Here is a 13,142-nt window from a genome sequence, read left to right as displayed (position 1 = left end):
TACTGAAAATCTCTGCTACTCATTGTTTACAAATCTTATAAATACATCCTCAGATAGTGTTCAAACATATATAGCTCTTTTAATTCATAAAGAAATTATGCTTTAAATATACTTTTTTTTCCTGTGGAGTATAACCCTAACATGGCTCAAACTCACCATTTCATTTGCAGGAGGCCTCAATGCCAGAAAAATAGTACTATTATCTAGAAGATATATACAATATTGCAATGTATGTTTGTCTCCCAACTCTTAAGAAAAATTGAACAAACAAAAAGAGCTGTCCTAAGCAAATATTTCTAATGCAATGATAATAGCATTCAGATTTACTCTAGACAACATGGATCATAAAACTGTACTAAAATATTTGCTTTTTAGTAAAAGATTTTTCATTTGTAATGATACATCATCCTTATACTTGTTTTTTTCATATTAATGTTATGTAATTTTTGAAATGTAAGGAGAGTTTATGATATTCATAAGTGTTCTAGAGGCAAAACAAATGATGCTAAAAAATGCTTTATATGAATTTAAAAAGGATAATAAATTAAAAGTAGCCTTACTTTCCAAGGACCTTCACCTTTACCTTAAAAAGGTAATGTCAAAGAAAATTACTAAAATTCAACAAGGAATTTGAGGGATGCACCCAGTCAGAACAAAAAAAAAAAAAAAAACCACAGAAAGGGTTTCTGAAGATTTTAACCCACAATGGTTTAAAATTTTATCTTTTTTTCTGGTTTTCTTTTTAGCCATTAACTGTTCACTACGGCCAGAACCTGAAACAGATTGAGACAAAATGCTAGTTCACTGCTGTGCTGAGAGATAGCCCACTGATTTATGGATATAAGCTGTGAAACTTGACTTTTGAACATGAGAGGAAGACAGCACATATCTATTTTCTTCTGAGGACCTGTGTTCAACCAAAAAGGATTGTAATTATACTTATGTCAACAGAATTATAGAACAAACCACTATGCTAGAGACATAGCTTACTTTGGAAATGTTGTTCTTTTGTGGAGTGAGCTAACATAAATTTATTGGGAAATCAATAAACAACCATTAGACACACAAGAAGAATATTTTGATAATAAAACCATATTTATACAGGTGTTTTTACTAATATGTCTATACCAGAAACTAGTAACAGGAAAAAACATATTAAGCGATTCTAATATATTAACATATACTAGAAAATCTCTGCTCTAGACCAAGCCTGATGGGACATATTTCATTTTAAACTTTTCTACAAAAGTAAAAAAAAACTGTAGTGAGGATAATTTGGGATATCCAAAGAAGCTTACACTGTAACTTGGGAGATAACTCACATTTACAGAAACATGACTGTGCTAATTCATTATATGACTTCCCTAATTATTTTTACATCTACTGGCAAAAAAGAGGTTTTAATTTTTTGTTTGTTTGTTTAATTTCATCAACCTTAAGATATTTTTTTTAGTCATAAGAAAGATAATATGACAAATGTTTCCTTTACAGAAGAAGACCTTAATTTTTTAAGCAGGGAGTTTTTTATATTGGTTAGAACATCTATATATGTTAGTGAAATTTATTTTACAACAGCATTTTTCTTTTTTTTTGCATGAGGTAGCATAGGTGTTGTTTCCTTATTAACATGCTTTTGGTTTGTATTTTTTTAGAAACAAGCAGACAATAATGATTAAATTAGAAATACTGACAGAAATAATGAAGTGAAGAAAAGTGAAGAAAAAGTGCAACCTGGTATATTGCTAATCTCTTAAAAATAGATAATTTTATTTAAGAAAACAAACAAGCAAACAAACAAAGCATCTAGTTGCATTTCAAATTCTAAATATATCACATGATCTGGCCTGAAGGAGACTTTACAATCCAGAAAGGACTATTTCAGACTCATTTATTGATGCGGGAATCCTGAAACACGTACATTTGTACATAGATACATATATATAAAAATATTACTTTCTTTTCCAAAATTCTACTTCAGAAAGACTTATAGGTGTGAGATTTTCCATGAATACCAAAGGGGAACATTAAATTAATAAAGTGGAAATGCAAATCTGATTAACAGAATTATCTTTTGTATTACACATTTATATTTTGAAACAACTTGCTACTAGATCAGTAACCCAGCAAAATTCGGGAATAATTTGAATCTTATGTAAATAATAAGAATATCTTCTTCTAAGACACAGTGCTAAAAGGTAGTTGAGAAAAGCCTCTATCAATACTATAATGCAATCTATCTCCCATCTTCAACTTTAAACTGAGACAAATCATATGGAATCTTCCCTAGATTGTATTAGCAAGAGTAGGAAGACTTCTAAAGGCAATGCGCTCAAGGAAGAGAAGAAGATCATACTATAAAAGATTGAACTAAAAAACATCCCTGAAACACACCACACAATTTGCTCAGAGATTGTGGTTAAGGGCTGAGAAGTGCTGGGTGACTGTGGTGGTAATGTGATTATTGATAAAAGTGACTGATGCAAAAGGAACTCTAAAAATGATACTGCATAGATTTTCAGATAGTCAAATCTGTTCATATTTTCCTTTGAAACATTATTTCAGAGTTCACAGTAGTGTTTAAATGTTTCCCATTCTAGGCTTTAAGTTTTCATGCAGGGGCAAAAGCATATTCAGTATATTCAGTAGCATTCCAAATTATATTGCTAGCAGAAAACACTTCAGTGAAAAAAACTGTATGCCAAAACAGATTATCATGCTGTGGAAACCAGGAAAAAGCTACAAGTTCTGACTGGACCACATCTAGTCATGCCTAACCACAAAATCAACAAAGAAGTAGCAGGACCAATCATATGGAAGAAAAATATCTGGACTTGTTCTAAGATGCATGACTCAAACACAAAGGCTAGTTGAATCCAATAACGACCACTGGAGCTAGAACCAGAGAAAAAAAGAACAATCTTAGGCTTCTCTCCAGAAAATGTCATAAAACAGCCAAAATACATTAATTTTTAATGCTACAGGAATGGCTAATCTGAAATTAAAGATTTACGAAAATTAGGACTGCCTAAACAGAAGAATATGGAGTACGAAAGCCTTGACAAAATAATGCAAGGTCAGAGACTAGTGGTTCTATTAGCACAACAAAAGAGTAAGTATCAAAGCAATCTCTGGAACAATTGCAGGAACTAAGTCGCTAAGTGTCAAAAAGGAACAGCCTTGCAAGGCAGAGAAAAAGAGATGAGGTTTATGCAGAAAGGAAAAACCAAAATTTCCCTATCACACTGCTGATCAGCAGCATAGCTGATACATGCTCAGCAACATAAGGGAATTCATTCCTGAAAATAAATTTTCTATTAGTGCTGAATACATGATGTAAAGGAAAGAAAAAATAAAAAGGACTTCAAAGGCAAATGCCATTCCACAGACCAAATCCATATCTGTCTGTGTATGATATTGATGAAAGCTAAATGGAAATGGGGTGATTTGATATGTCGCTGTTGGGATTAGTTCTGATGGCAACACTATGCTGTCCTGTAACATTAACTGTGTTGCAGCATGATCCAGCTTCCATGTGGTCTACAAGGATCTTGCCTTTCACTGAAATGGGAAAGGCATCATCTTCTTAATCAGAAAGGAAAGGTGGGGAGAGATACCAGACTAAATGGTGAAGGGCATTCATTGCCACTGCTTTCAGCCTAGACCAGTACACAGAGAAGTTGAATTGCCACAGTATCAATTTGAGATGGAAATTGTGACTCAGTCACAGACTGTAACTATCTCCCAGCTTCTTCAAAAAGAACAAGCCTCAGTCTGCACCCAAATCACTGTATCCCCCTTGCCATATTTTATGTCATGAAGCACTCTAAAGGTGGAAAGACACTTTGTGTATTCCCCACCCCTGCACTCCCCAGTCACCAGAGTGAAGGAATATGTCTCTGTGGAGCCATATCTCTTCTAAATACAGTTGGTTGTGGCATGCCATGTCAAAAGGGTATCAGCACAGATCCCAGCAGGTTGAATAAGTCATGGCCTGACCACAAGTCTTACTCTTTTCTCTGTATGCATGTGATAGAGAAATAGCTCTAAGGAAAATATGACAGAAGCAAATCAGTATAATAAAAGCAGTGGCTACCTTCTTAACTAACGTGACCCAGATTCTTTCAAGAAAATAATGATTCACAATAGCTATACCTTTAATTCTTTGATGCTGTTTTCCTGCTGAAAAGGGTTTCAAAGCATTTCATCTGCCTAGTGAAAAAGAGAGGCTGCTGACCTTTCCATTTACAATAACCATTGAGAGCGATTCACCTCAGCTAAGCTTGGCCCCATACAGAATAGTCCTCTAACTCAGCATATTCATTTTGTATCCTTCTTAGAAAATACTGCCTGTATTGAACATTTATTTCAGGATGTGCTGTGTCATTTCTTCATATTGAAGAACTACATGTATATGTTGTTGGCATAAATCATTCTCCTTATGTCTTTGTGTCCTTTATGAAAAATCCTAATTATAAGATGCTGTCTTAATCCCTTTTTTCTTCCTGAGGCTTAGTGTGTTTTGATTATAATGAAATCCATGTTAATTGACCACTCAAAGACTGGGTCTATACTTCAGTCACAAACTTACACATCTCAGCTATTTTTAAAATAGTTGGTCTGGTGTAGTAGCAGTTTAATCAAGACAGTATGGAGCTTAGTGCAGGATAAGCATTTCTCCTCTGTACAGATAGTACAATTGTTATTCTTACAGCGAAATAACATCTTGAAGCTGTCCTTTAAGGTATGCTATTGTAATTGGAACTCAGAACTTTTTAAGGACATAGTAAGAATAATATAATACAAAAAGTGTGAAAAATATTTCTCAAATGATGTATAGGTTCAGGATGTCACTAAACCTCATAAAATAAAAACTGCAAGATGCAGTTTTTGGAAAGCTGCTAGGAATCTCAATTTATGGCTAATATTTAAACTATCCATTTTAGTGATAGTACAGGACAACACAATTATAGAAGAAAAGAGCAAAATTATGTGTGGAGGTTTTCTAGTCCATTCCCCCAACTTTAGCAACTATAGTATTTTAGAATGGCAATATTAAAATCCTCAAGATACTTTCTAGTTGTCCCCTCTCTTATGTAGAGGCAATGATGTTCAGCACGAGATCTATTTTCTGTAGTCTAGAAGAAAAGGAAAAATAGCACTTGTCAGATTCCATAAAAACTGTGCTTTAAAACATCTGTCCGGTGTAAATACACGTGAAATAACATTTGAATCATTTTCAAATATCTGAGACAGAAATTCTTCAACACATCAAGGTTCTATAAAATACCAAAAATATCCATTGAGATTAAATCTCATTTGTTAGTACCCAGAAGGTCAAACTTCACCCAGCTTCATTTAGCCAAGCCATTGATCTATCTTTCCATTTATTAAATAAAAAGAAAGCTTTCACATTCACTGTATTTTACTGGAGTCTGGTGTATGCATTTACTCAAAATACAGCTATCTCTATGACTATGAGAAGTGGAGAGCTCCAAAGTATATATTAATTGGTATTGGAGTTCAAAGCATTTTAATCAATTTACTAAAGATAGGCCTTACTGTCTCTGGATCTGGTCTAAAGATTAAATACTAGCAATGTGATTTTGCTCTGAAGAGGCTTCTGATGTCCTTTTAAAGCATATGGTCATTTCACATTAGATATTTGTTTCACTGTAATTATTTTTTTTCTTTAATTTGAATAAAGTTTATTAAAAAAAAAGATTGGAATGAATGATGACACTTTCCATAGCCATTTATTTGCCTACAGCACCACTTTTTAGAATTTTCATAACGCAGAAAATGTGATTAGAATAATTTACTGCTCTTTGTGAATAATAAATTATAGAATAATTTATTATTCACACATCTCTTACAGAATAAGCTTATTTGGTTGTATTGCATTTCATGATATTATGAAGGTATTAGAACTTTTATGGGTTAAAAGTAAGGGTTCCTGAAGTTTGCTTCAGTACATTTGGTCACATTTAGTACAAGTTTAGTTTAGTACACAGCTATGTTTAGTACATGTTTGATTAACTTGGATCTGGATCCTGCTGGATTCCTGGCAATAGTTCCGATGTCTTCTTGGAGAATCTGTTATATGTCTTGTTTATACTTCCTCAGGTTTTATGTTAATTTTCTTCATTTGCTAATATTTAGTCTTGCATAAGTTGCCTTATAGCAAAGGGAAACTTTATTCTCTTTTGGCACTTAATATTAAGCCCTACATTCCTAAAATCCATTAAGAACCCAATTTTACTGCCCAAATTGCATATTCTACCAGAAAACCAGCCCTTCTCTGTTTGTAAACAGCAGGTCTAGCAGGGCCCCACCCCTGGGAAACTTGCTTACCAGCTGTCTAAGGTTATCTTCCATACACTCCGGGAACCTCCTAGACAGCCTCCTGTCTGCTGTGTTGTTTCCTGCAGACATCTGGCAGGTTAAGTCTCCCACAAGAACAAGGGCTGGTGATCTCCCCTAAAACACATTTTTCTTTTGTATGAAATTCTTTTACACTCTTTGCCATGACAAAACTCCCCCAAAAAATATTATTACTTTTTAAACTGTGATTCCCAGAGCAATTACTTTGTGGTACGACATATGATTCAGATATGCTCAGCCATCACAGTTGCAGCAGCCACCAGAGCTCGACTGCGTGACAGGGAGGATACTGCATGAGTCCATGTAGCCCCTCTAACACCACATTTTGGAGCTTACCTGCTTCATGATAGACAGTCAAGCAGGTGCCAAAAAGGGACTGGATCTCTAACAATCATACCTGGGAAAGAAGTGCTGCCCCTCATGCATAATTTTTTAACTAACTAAATAATCCAAGATAAACCTCAAGTTATAGTTTGGTTGATCTCAAGAGCAGCAGCCCATCACTGAACAAAAAGCTTCAGAAGTAACCGGCAGACTGTGGGTAGATTTGACATTAAAGTTTCATTATACTTGTCATCCAGGATAAAACAGAGAATCTATCTATCAATAATATTTTTTTTTCTTAACTCCTTTTTTTTTTCCTTTGGAAAATAATTATTGAGGTATTAATATTCCAAGTCTTTAAGCTCCTAAGAATATTTGAGATGAAATGGTCACAAGGCAAATACCAAAACAGTTGTACTCACCTACAGAAGCACACACATATATGTGCTCTGCTTCCATTTCCCCTGTCCTTTATCATTTGAGATAAACGAGCTTCATTTCTCATGGAAAAAAACCAGACCTTCTACTTCTTCACACCATTTTCCACTTCAGGGTTTTCTTTTCATTTTGTATTGCTGCTCACTAACTTAGCAGGATAATTGCCCTTCAGTGCTATATGCACATACTATCCTTTCATTAAGGAGCTGCAGTTGAAGATTAGAACGAGAAAAAACCCACATGACTATGGAATGAATTATCTGGTATTATACCATTAGTATTTCTCCAATGACATTTGCAGATGAACTTTTTAAGTGAAAATTACATGTTAATTAAAAATGTGGTTTATTCTAATAATAATTTTTAAATGTGATCACATTTTTCCATACCATTTCCGATATTGCACTTTTTTCAGTCACTTTTATTAGATTTTATAGTTTTTGTTTTCATCCTTTTTTAATCTCTTTATTGATTTTACACGATTAAATAGATTTGCTTTTAGTGTTCAATCTTGATGACTTATTCAAAATTACATTTTTGTACTGTTTTCACAATGTTGCAAACCAGCTGGCTCCAGCCAAGTCTTTTTCAATTAGCATCAGGGTCAGCTTTTCCTTCCCTACATAGCTTGATCACACAGCTGATATAAAAGCACAGAGAGAGTGGGGAAGGAGGGATAGGAGAGGTAAACTCTTTTACAGTGAGTAATTCTGATCACACAGCATTTTGACCTATTTTTATTTAACTTGATAGGAATTTTGCTACTGATTTCAGTTCCTGTTGGTCCAGAGTCTATTACAGAGATTTTTGGTGGGATTTTTTTTTAAAAGCCCACATTATATTATTTAGAATGGAAATCAATCTACCAAGAGAAGTCACTTTTGGAGTAAATAAAATAGTGAGCTGTGGAAATGCACATATTTAACCTTTGAAATATCTTTGAAAACCATTATGCTATTCTCACCAGTATCACCTTCAAAGGGCTTACTGTAATAGGAGTGCTTTCTATTTCTTTTATTTTATTGGAAATTGAAGAAATCAGTGCCATTAAAAGGACACTTTAGTTTTGATAGTAAAGGAACTATGGGATTTCTGCCCATTTGATAAGAGGTTAAATATAAAATGTATACTAAGCCTCAGATTACCACCAGAGAATCATTTCCATATGTGACACGGGAATTCTTCAAGTTCTTTTATCCAATATTCTAAATGCTTGTGATTAGTTCATATAAAAATCATGAACTGTTTTTCCCTGTATACATCAGTACAGAATTCAAAGGCACTTAGTCACTAATTCTGCTGCTAAAAAACAAAGCAAAAATGCCCTAAGTATATGGCATAACAATTTATGTGAACTAGCTGTAGGTGATCTGATTATTGTCTGCACTGTGTATAATACTACAATTGTACAGTATGTGTAATGTTTATCCATGCATGTTCATATGTAGTTTGTCTATGCAGTAGCCATGCACACAGCAGTTTCCACTTAGGAATTCACCACCCTGAAAGGACCAAGCACAATTGCAACATCTATTTCAAATCAAACAGCCTCACAAACATTAGGCCCTTGGGCTGCACTGCTCAGCAGAGCAGGTGTATAGTCTCACCTTCAGACAGGAAACGTAAAGATGATCCTGCTCCTCAAAGGGTTTTTCATTTTCCCCCCAAATATTGATACACTTTAGGGTTTAACCAAAACAAAACATGTACACCAATGAGGTTACACAGCTTCTACAAAAAGCCTGATCTCGTCACTATGTGTATCATCATACTCTACCATTCCCTATTGGGAGGATGTAGGAAAGATAGAGCCAAACTCTTTCCAGCAATTCACAGTGAAAGGATCAGAAGCAATAGATACTTGATATAAGGAAAAGAATTTACAATGAGGGTGGTCAAACCATGGACCAGAGAGAGGTCTGGATGTTGCAACTTATTGATGTAAAATAACGTAATGATAAAAAGCTGATGCAAATGATAAAGCATTTCTGAAGTTCTTACCATGGTGTGTAAGAATTGCTGCAAAGAATAATTTTGGAAGTATCTCTGCAGATGTCTTATATTTTCAAAAATAACTAGGTCCTTAAATTCCTCAGGGATCTAATTCCACCTCCCTTTTACTTCCAGAAGTTCCTTCACTTCCAGGAGTTCTCTGCCAAATTCAGGATAATGCGTCAAGATCGAAGTACATAACAAACAGCTTGGATTGCACAAGCATTGCCTCTCTTGTTGTCTGATGGAATAACAAGAGCATGTCTCTGAGAAATGAGCCATTTCCTTTTGCCCATTTGAACTGAAAAGACACTATGTTGAACTGCACACTGAATCTTCTAATATGCATATCATACATTCAAATAAATTAACCACACACATCTAGATAGATCTAGATTTAGGAGACAGAAAAAATGGGAAGGAAGCATAGTTCAGCTCAAGACTTGTGGGCACACTTCTTCTTTGTGACTCTCCTTCAAGGGAATTCTCAGGGCTCACTCCTGTAGAGCGCTGAGTTACCTCACCTACCACTAACATCAAAGGGATTCAAGGGCACTCAGTGCCTCATGGAGTAGAGTTTAAACATGTCGACATGTTTAAACTCCAGACACTTATTTTTTAATAAATAAAATAACATTCCCTTCCATGCTCTTCCCGTTCACTAGCACTTTTCTCCTTTCAGGCCTGATTTAGAAAAGTGCTAAGTAAAGCAAACACTTACTCCTTTCCTTTTCCATCACCAATTACCACTGACAGACATAGAGCCAAATGGCACAGAGGATTTCTTTGATACATGGGTGGTCGTCAGGGTACAGTTCTGAAACACAGTGCTAAATTCATCACAGCAGTCACAGAAGAAAAGCAGAGGGAGGGCAGAGTTATTTTCTAACATTTTTCTAACATTTTTCAGACTTAGAAGTATGTTTCTGTTCAAGAACTCAACTCCTGCTTTATAAAATGTGGCATCTATCTCTACCAGCAGAATAATGGCCTTAACTTATGCATACTAGTTACTGAACTTCTATGATGGGATGAAAGCAACATCAGAACTGAATTACTCAACCCCCACCACCACCCAAGCTGGTTGAAATGTCATAGCAAGATTCAATCCAACAAGAAAAGACGTTTGTGAGATTTGCAGCTCAGGTCTCCTGGCAAGGAATAGCCTCCTTTCCAAGGAACAATATAGACAGAGGTTCTTCCAGAGACAGTATAGACCCTTTCTTTCTGTGGTACTTTAATTTGGATGAAAAGCTCTTGTTTGACAATACAGGACAAAAAGGGATAGTTAGAGCACACCTTACCACTGCAGTGAAGCCTAGCACACCATGTGTCACTTTGTAGTCCATGTACCAAGTCGGATGAGTAAGTCAAAAGGAAGCACCTAAAATGAGAGCACTGAAAGTGAGCTTCATCTCACCTAATGTGAGACAGACAATGCTGAGGTTGCTGTTATAATTCTCTCTACAGTCATCAGGAAGAAATAGGAACTTTTAAGAGTTATTTTTCAGCTGTACCATTTAAAAGGTTTCTTTTAGGATGGGATGAGTTACTTTTTTCCATGGATTATGAAAGTGGCTTTGACAAACAATTAATTAATGAGCCCAAGAGTCCTCTGTTGCAGCCCTATGACTTCTCTCCTCTGCATATTGAACAGTGGATTCAATTGCACACTCTGTTATCTGTGTTCCAGTCCAATAGCGAGATAATTTGGGCCAGGAAATGGCTTCTATGGTGAGTCTGTGCGGAAAAAAAAGGACAGTGGAACACATATGTGTATGTTCTCCTGTTAATAAATACTAATGCTGAGCACCTAGGGAACAGGGCAGTGGTAACCAGTAAATAAAACCAATTTTAGTTTCTGAAATGTTCTTTATTATAAGAGAGAAAAGTTTGTTATTTCAATAAAGATGTCAGCTACTTTGATGGTATTACTTTTTAATAACAACATGTTGCTGGGTACAGCATTACATTAAAATCTATGGTCGTACTAGAATTAGGTAATTGCAAGGGCCTGAGTCAATGGAGAAAACAGAGTGTTCTTATATTGAAAAAGTTCCCCACCACATCACTTGTGCATTAGCAACAGGGTCGGAGGTGGAGGAGCTCATTGCTTGCAGAAGGCTGGAAACAGTTACAACATTCCCACTGCCAGAATACTTTATTAATATTCCTTGTCTTACAGCCTGGCAAGTGAAAAACTAGAGACCTGTCATCAATTAGAATGGTGATGATGAGCCAGCCTAAAATAGGCCAATGAACAGGCTAAGTGCCCCTGTGGTTTGTCAATTACCTGAATCATTTGCAGTAGTTTTAGTGTCATCTGCAATGAATACAAATAGAAAGCACATGATGTCTGGAATGCAGCATGTTTAAGATCAGCTTTGGTGTTAACAGAGGAGGGGAAACAACCGACATGTTTTAACAGAAATATTGCAGAAGAGGAGCTCTCATTCACATCTCTCTCCCCACCTTCACACATGTTAAATAGACTCCATTCTCTCTGGCGGTACTGTGCTTTTTATATAGGGTGAAACTTGGTGGAGAAAAGTGTGGTTCTGCTGACCTTGCAGTCTGTATTACAGTGTCACTGACCAAGGTCACCGACCAAGGTCACTGGTCCTTGTCAGTGACTCACCAAGAATGACCAGGGAAATGGGCCAGCAGGACTGAAGGTGAAGGTCACTTCAGGGGACCTCAGCTCACAAAGGCTTTTCTGTTCCCAAAAAAATTCCATTGTAGACATAAGATGACAACAAGTAGAAGAAAAGTAAGGCAATACAGAAAAGTAAGATAAGGCAATACAGTACTCCTGAATTCAGCAAAATTATAAAGAATAATTAAACAAAAATGAAAAAAAGATCAAATAAAAGAGGTTGATCTTTTATTGTGTGTTTGTTCAAAAGCTTCTTAGAAACTTCTGTGGTAAATTCCATGAGAAATATTTTACACTGTCTCAGAAAAGATTATACTCTTGTAACAATGAAATTTTATTCTTTATAGAGAAAACAGCTGGACTACCACTCATTTAGTAAATATGTAGACTGATTGCCTTTTTGTTGTTTTATACTTCTACTTTTCTTTATGTTCTTCCACCCTTCTCCTTTTCTTTATATCCTTCCCTCCCACCTCTCCTTTAATGGCTTCAGAAAACATTATGAAGTTGCAATGATTTGACATTCATAATTATGTATCTAGCCATATTGACATTTTTTCTTATTTAAAAGAATGCATGACTAGCTATTGGCATCTCTTCTAGTTGTCTGCTGTTCTTAGAAGATATTTTGAAATATGTATTTTATGTGGTTTGATAAGCTTCTGAATTTTCAGTAAAATCACTGAACACAATAAATATTTAGAGTACTACAAAGGGACTTGCAAGTCTAGAATCTCCTCCCTTTCTCTTGGTTTTCGTATAACCCTGGAGCCTAATCTACTGCAAACATCTAATCTTCATTAAGAAATTAACAATGTAGATGCCTAGAGTCCGGTCACTTAACATGGCTGGCTTCAACATTGCCTAAGCAGTTAGATTGGGATAGAAGAAATGGTTACCTAATTTTCTTCTACACACCCAGTATATGCATAGTATGCTCCAGCAAAGCTGGCCTCCTTACAAAAAGTAGATAATTTAGAAGAATTAACACAGAAGCTCAACTCACCTACAGGAAAAGCACAAACTTCATTAGTCTCTCAAGGGCACGTATCACAAACAACAGGCTAGGAGGTCTTGATCACTAAAATGAAGCAACTATTAGACCTAAAATGGGAGCAGAGATCATTGTTTTGAAAGGACCACTTTAAGACAGTGCTAAAACATCAATTGACTTTATTCTGTCTACCAATAACAGTGACTACATCTTCTATAAAGAAAAAAATTTTAAAATACTTAAGATCTTCCAAATTTCTTACAACTTTAGAATGTACAAAACATTCAAAAGAAGTCTTCAGTCATTGGAAACTATTCCCTAAAAAAAATCTCAGAATCCTTAATTCCTGTATAGACA

The 13,142-nt window shown here is 35.4% G+C and overlaps 1 long non-coding RNA gene across 1 annotated transcript in view; it reads right to left on the bottom strand.

The window, feature by feature from the left end:
- The window catches only part of LOC113942896, a 63,248-nt gene extending 50,371 nt beyond the window's left edge, over nt 1–12,877 (bottom strand). Inside the window, exons 1-2 of the long non-coding RNA XR_003526102.1 lie at nt 12,798–12,877; nt 10,440–10,519 (exon numbers count right to left, since the gene is read on the bottom strand). This is a non-coding gene — a long non-coding RNA (uncharacterized LOC113942896). The remainder of the gene's footprint in view (nt 1–10,439; nt 10,520–12,797) is intronic.
- Nucleotides 12,878–13,142: the final 265 nt, after the last annotated feature.

The sequence above is a fragment of the Corapipo altera genome, unplaced genomic scaffold, assembly GCF_003945725.1.
Source record: "Corapipo altera isolate COAL_440 unplaced genomic scaffold, ASM394572v1 2b, whole genome shotgun sequence".
NCBI lineage: Eukaryota > Metazoa > Chordata > Aves > Passeriformes > Pipridae > Corapipo > Corapipo altera.
The sequence above is the reverse complement of the archived record's forward strand: the minus strand, read 5'-3'. Positions and strand labels throughout refer to the sequence as shown.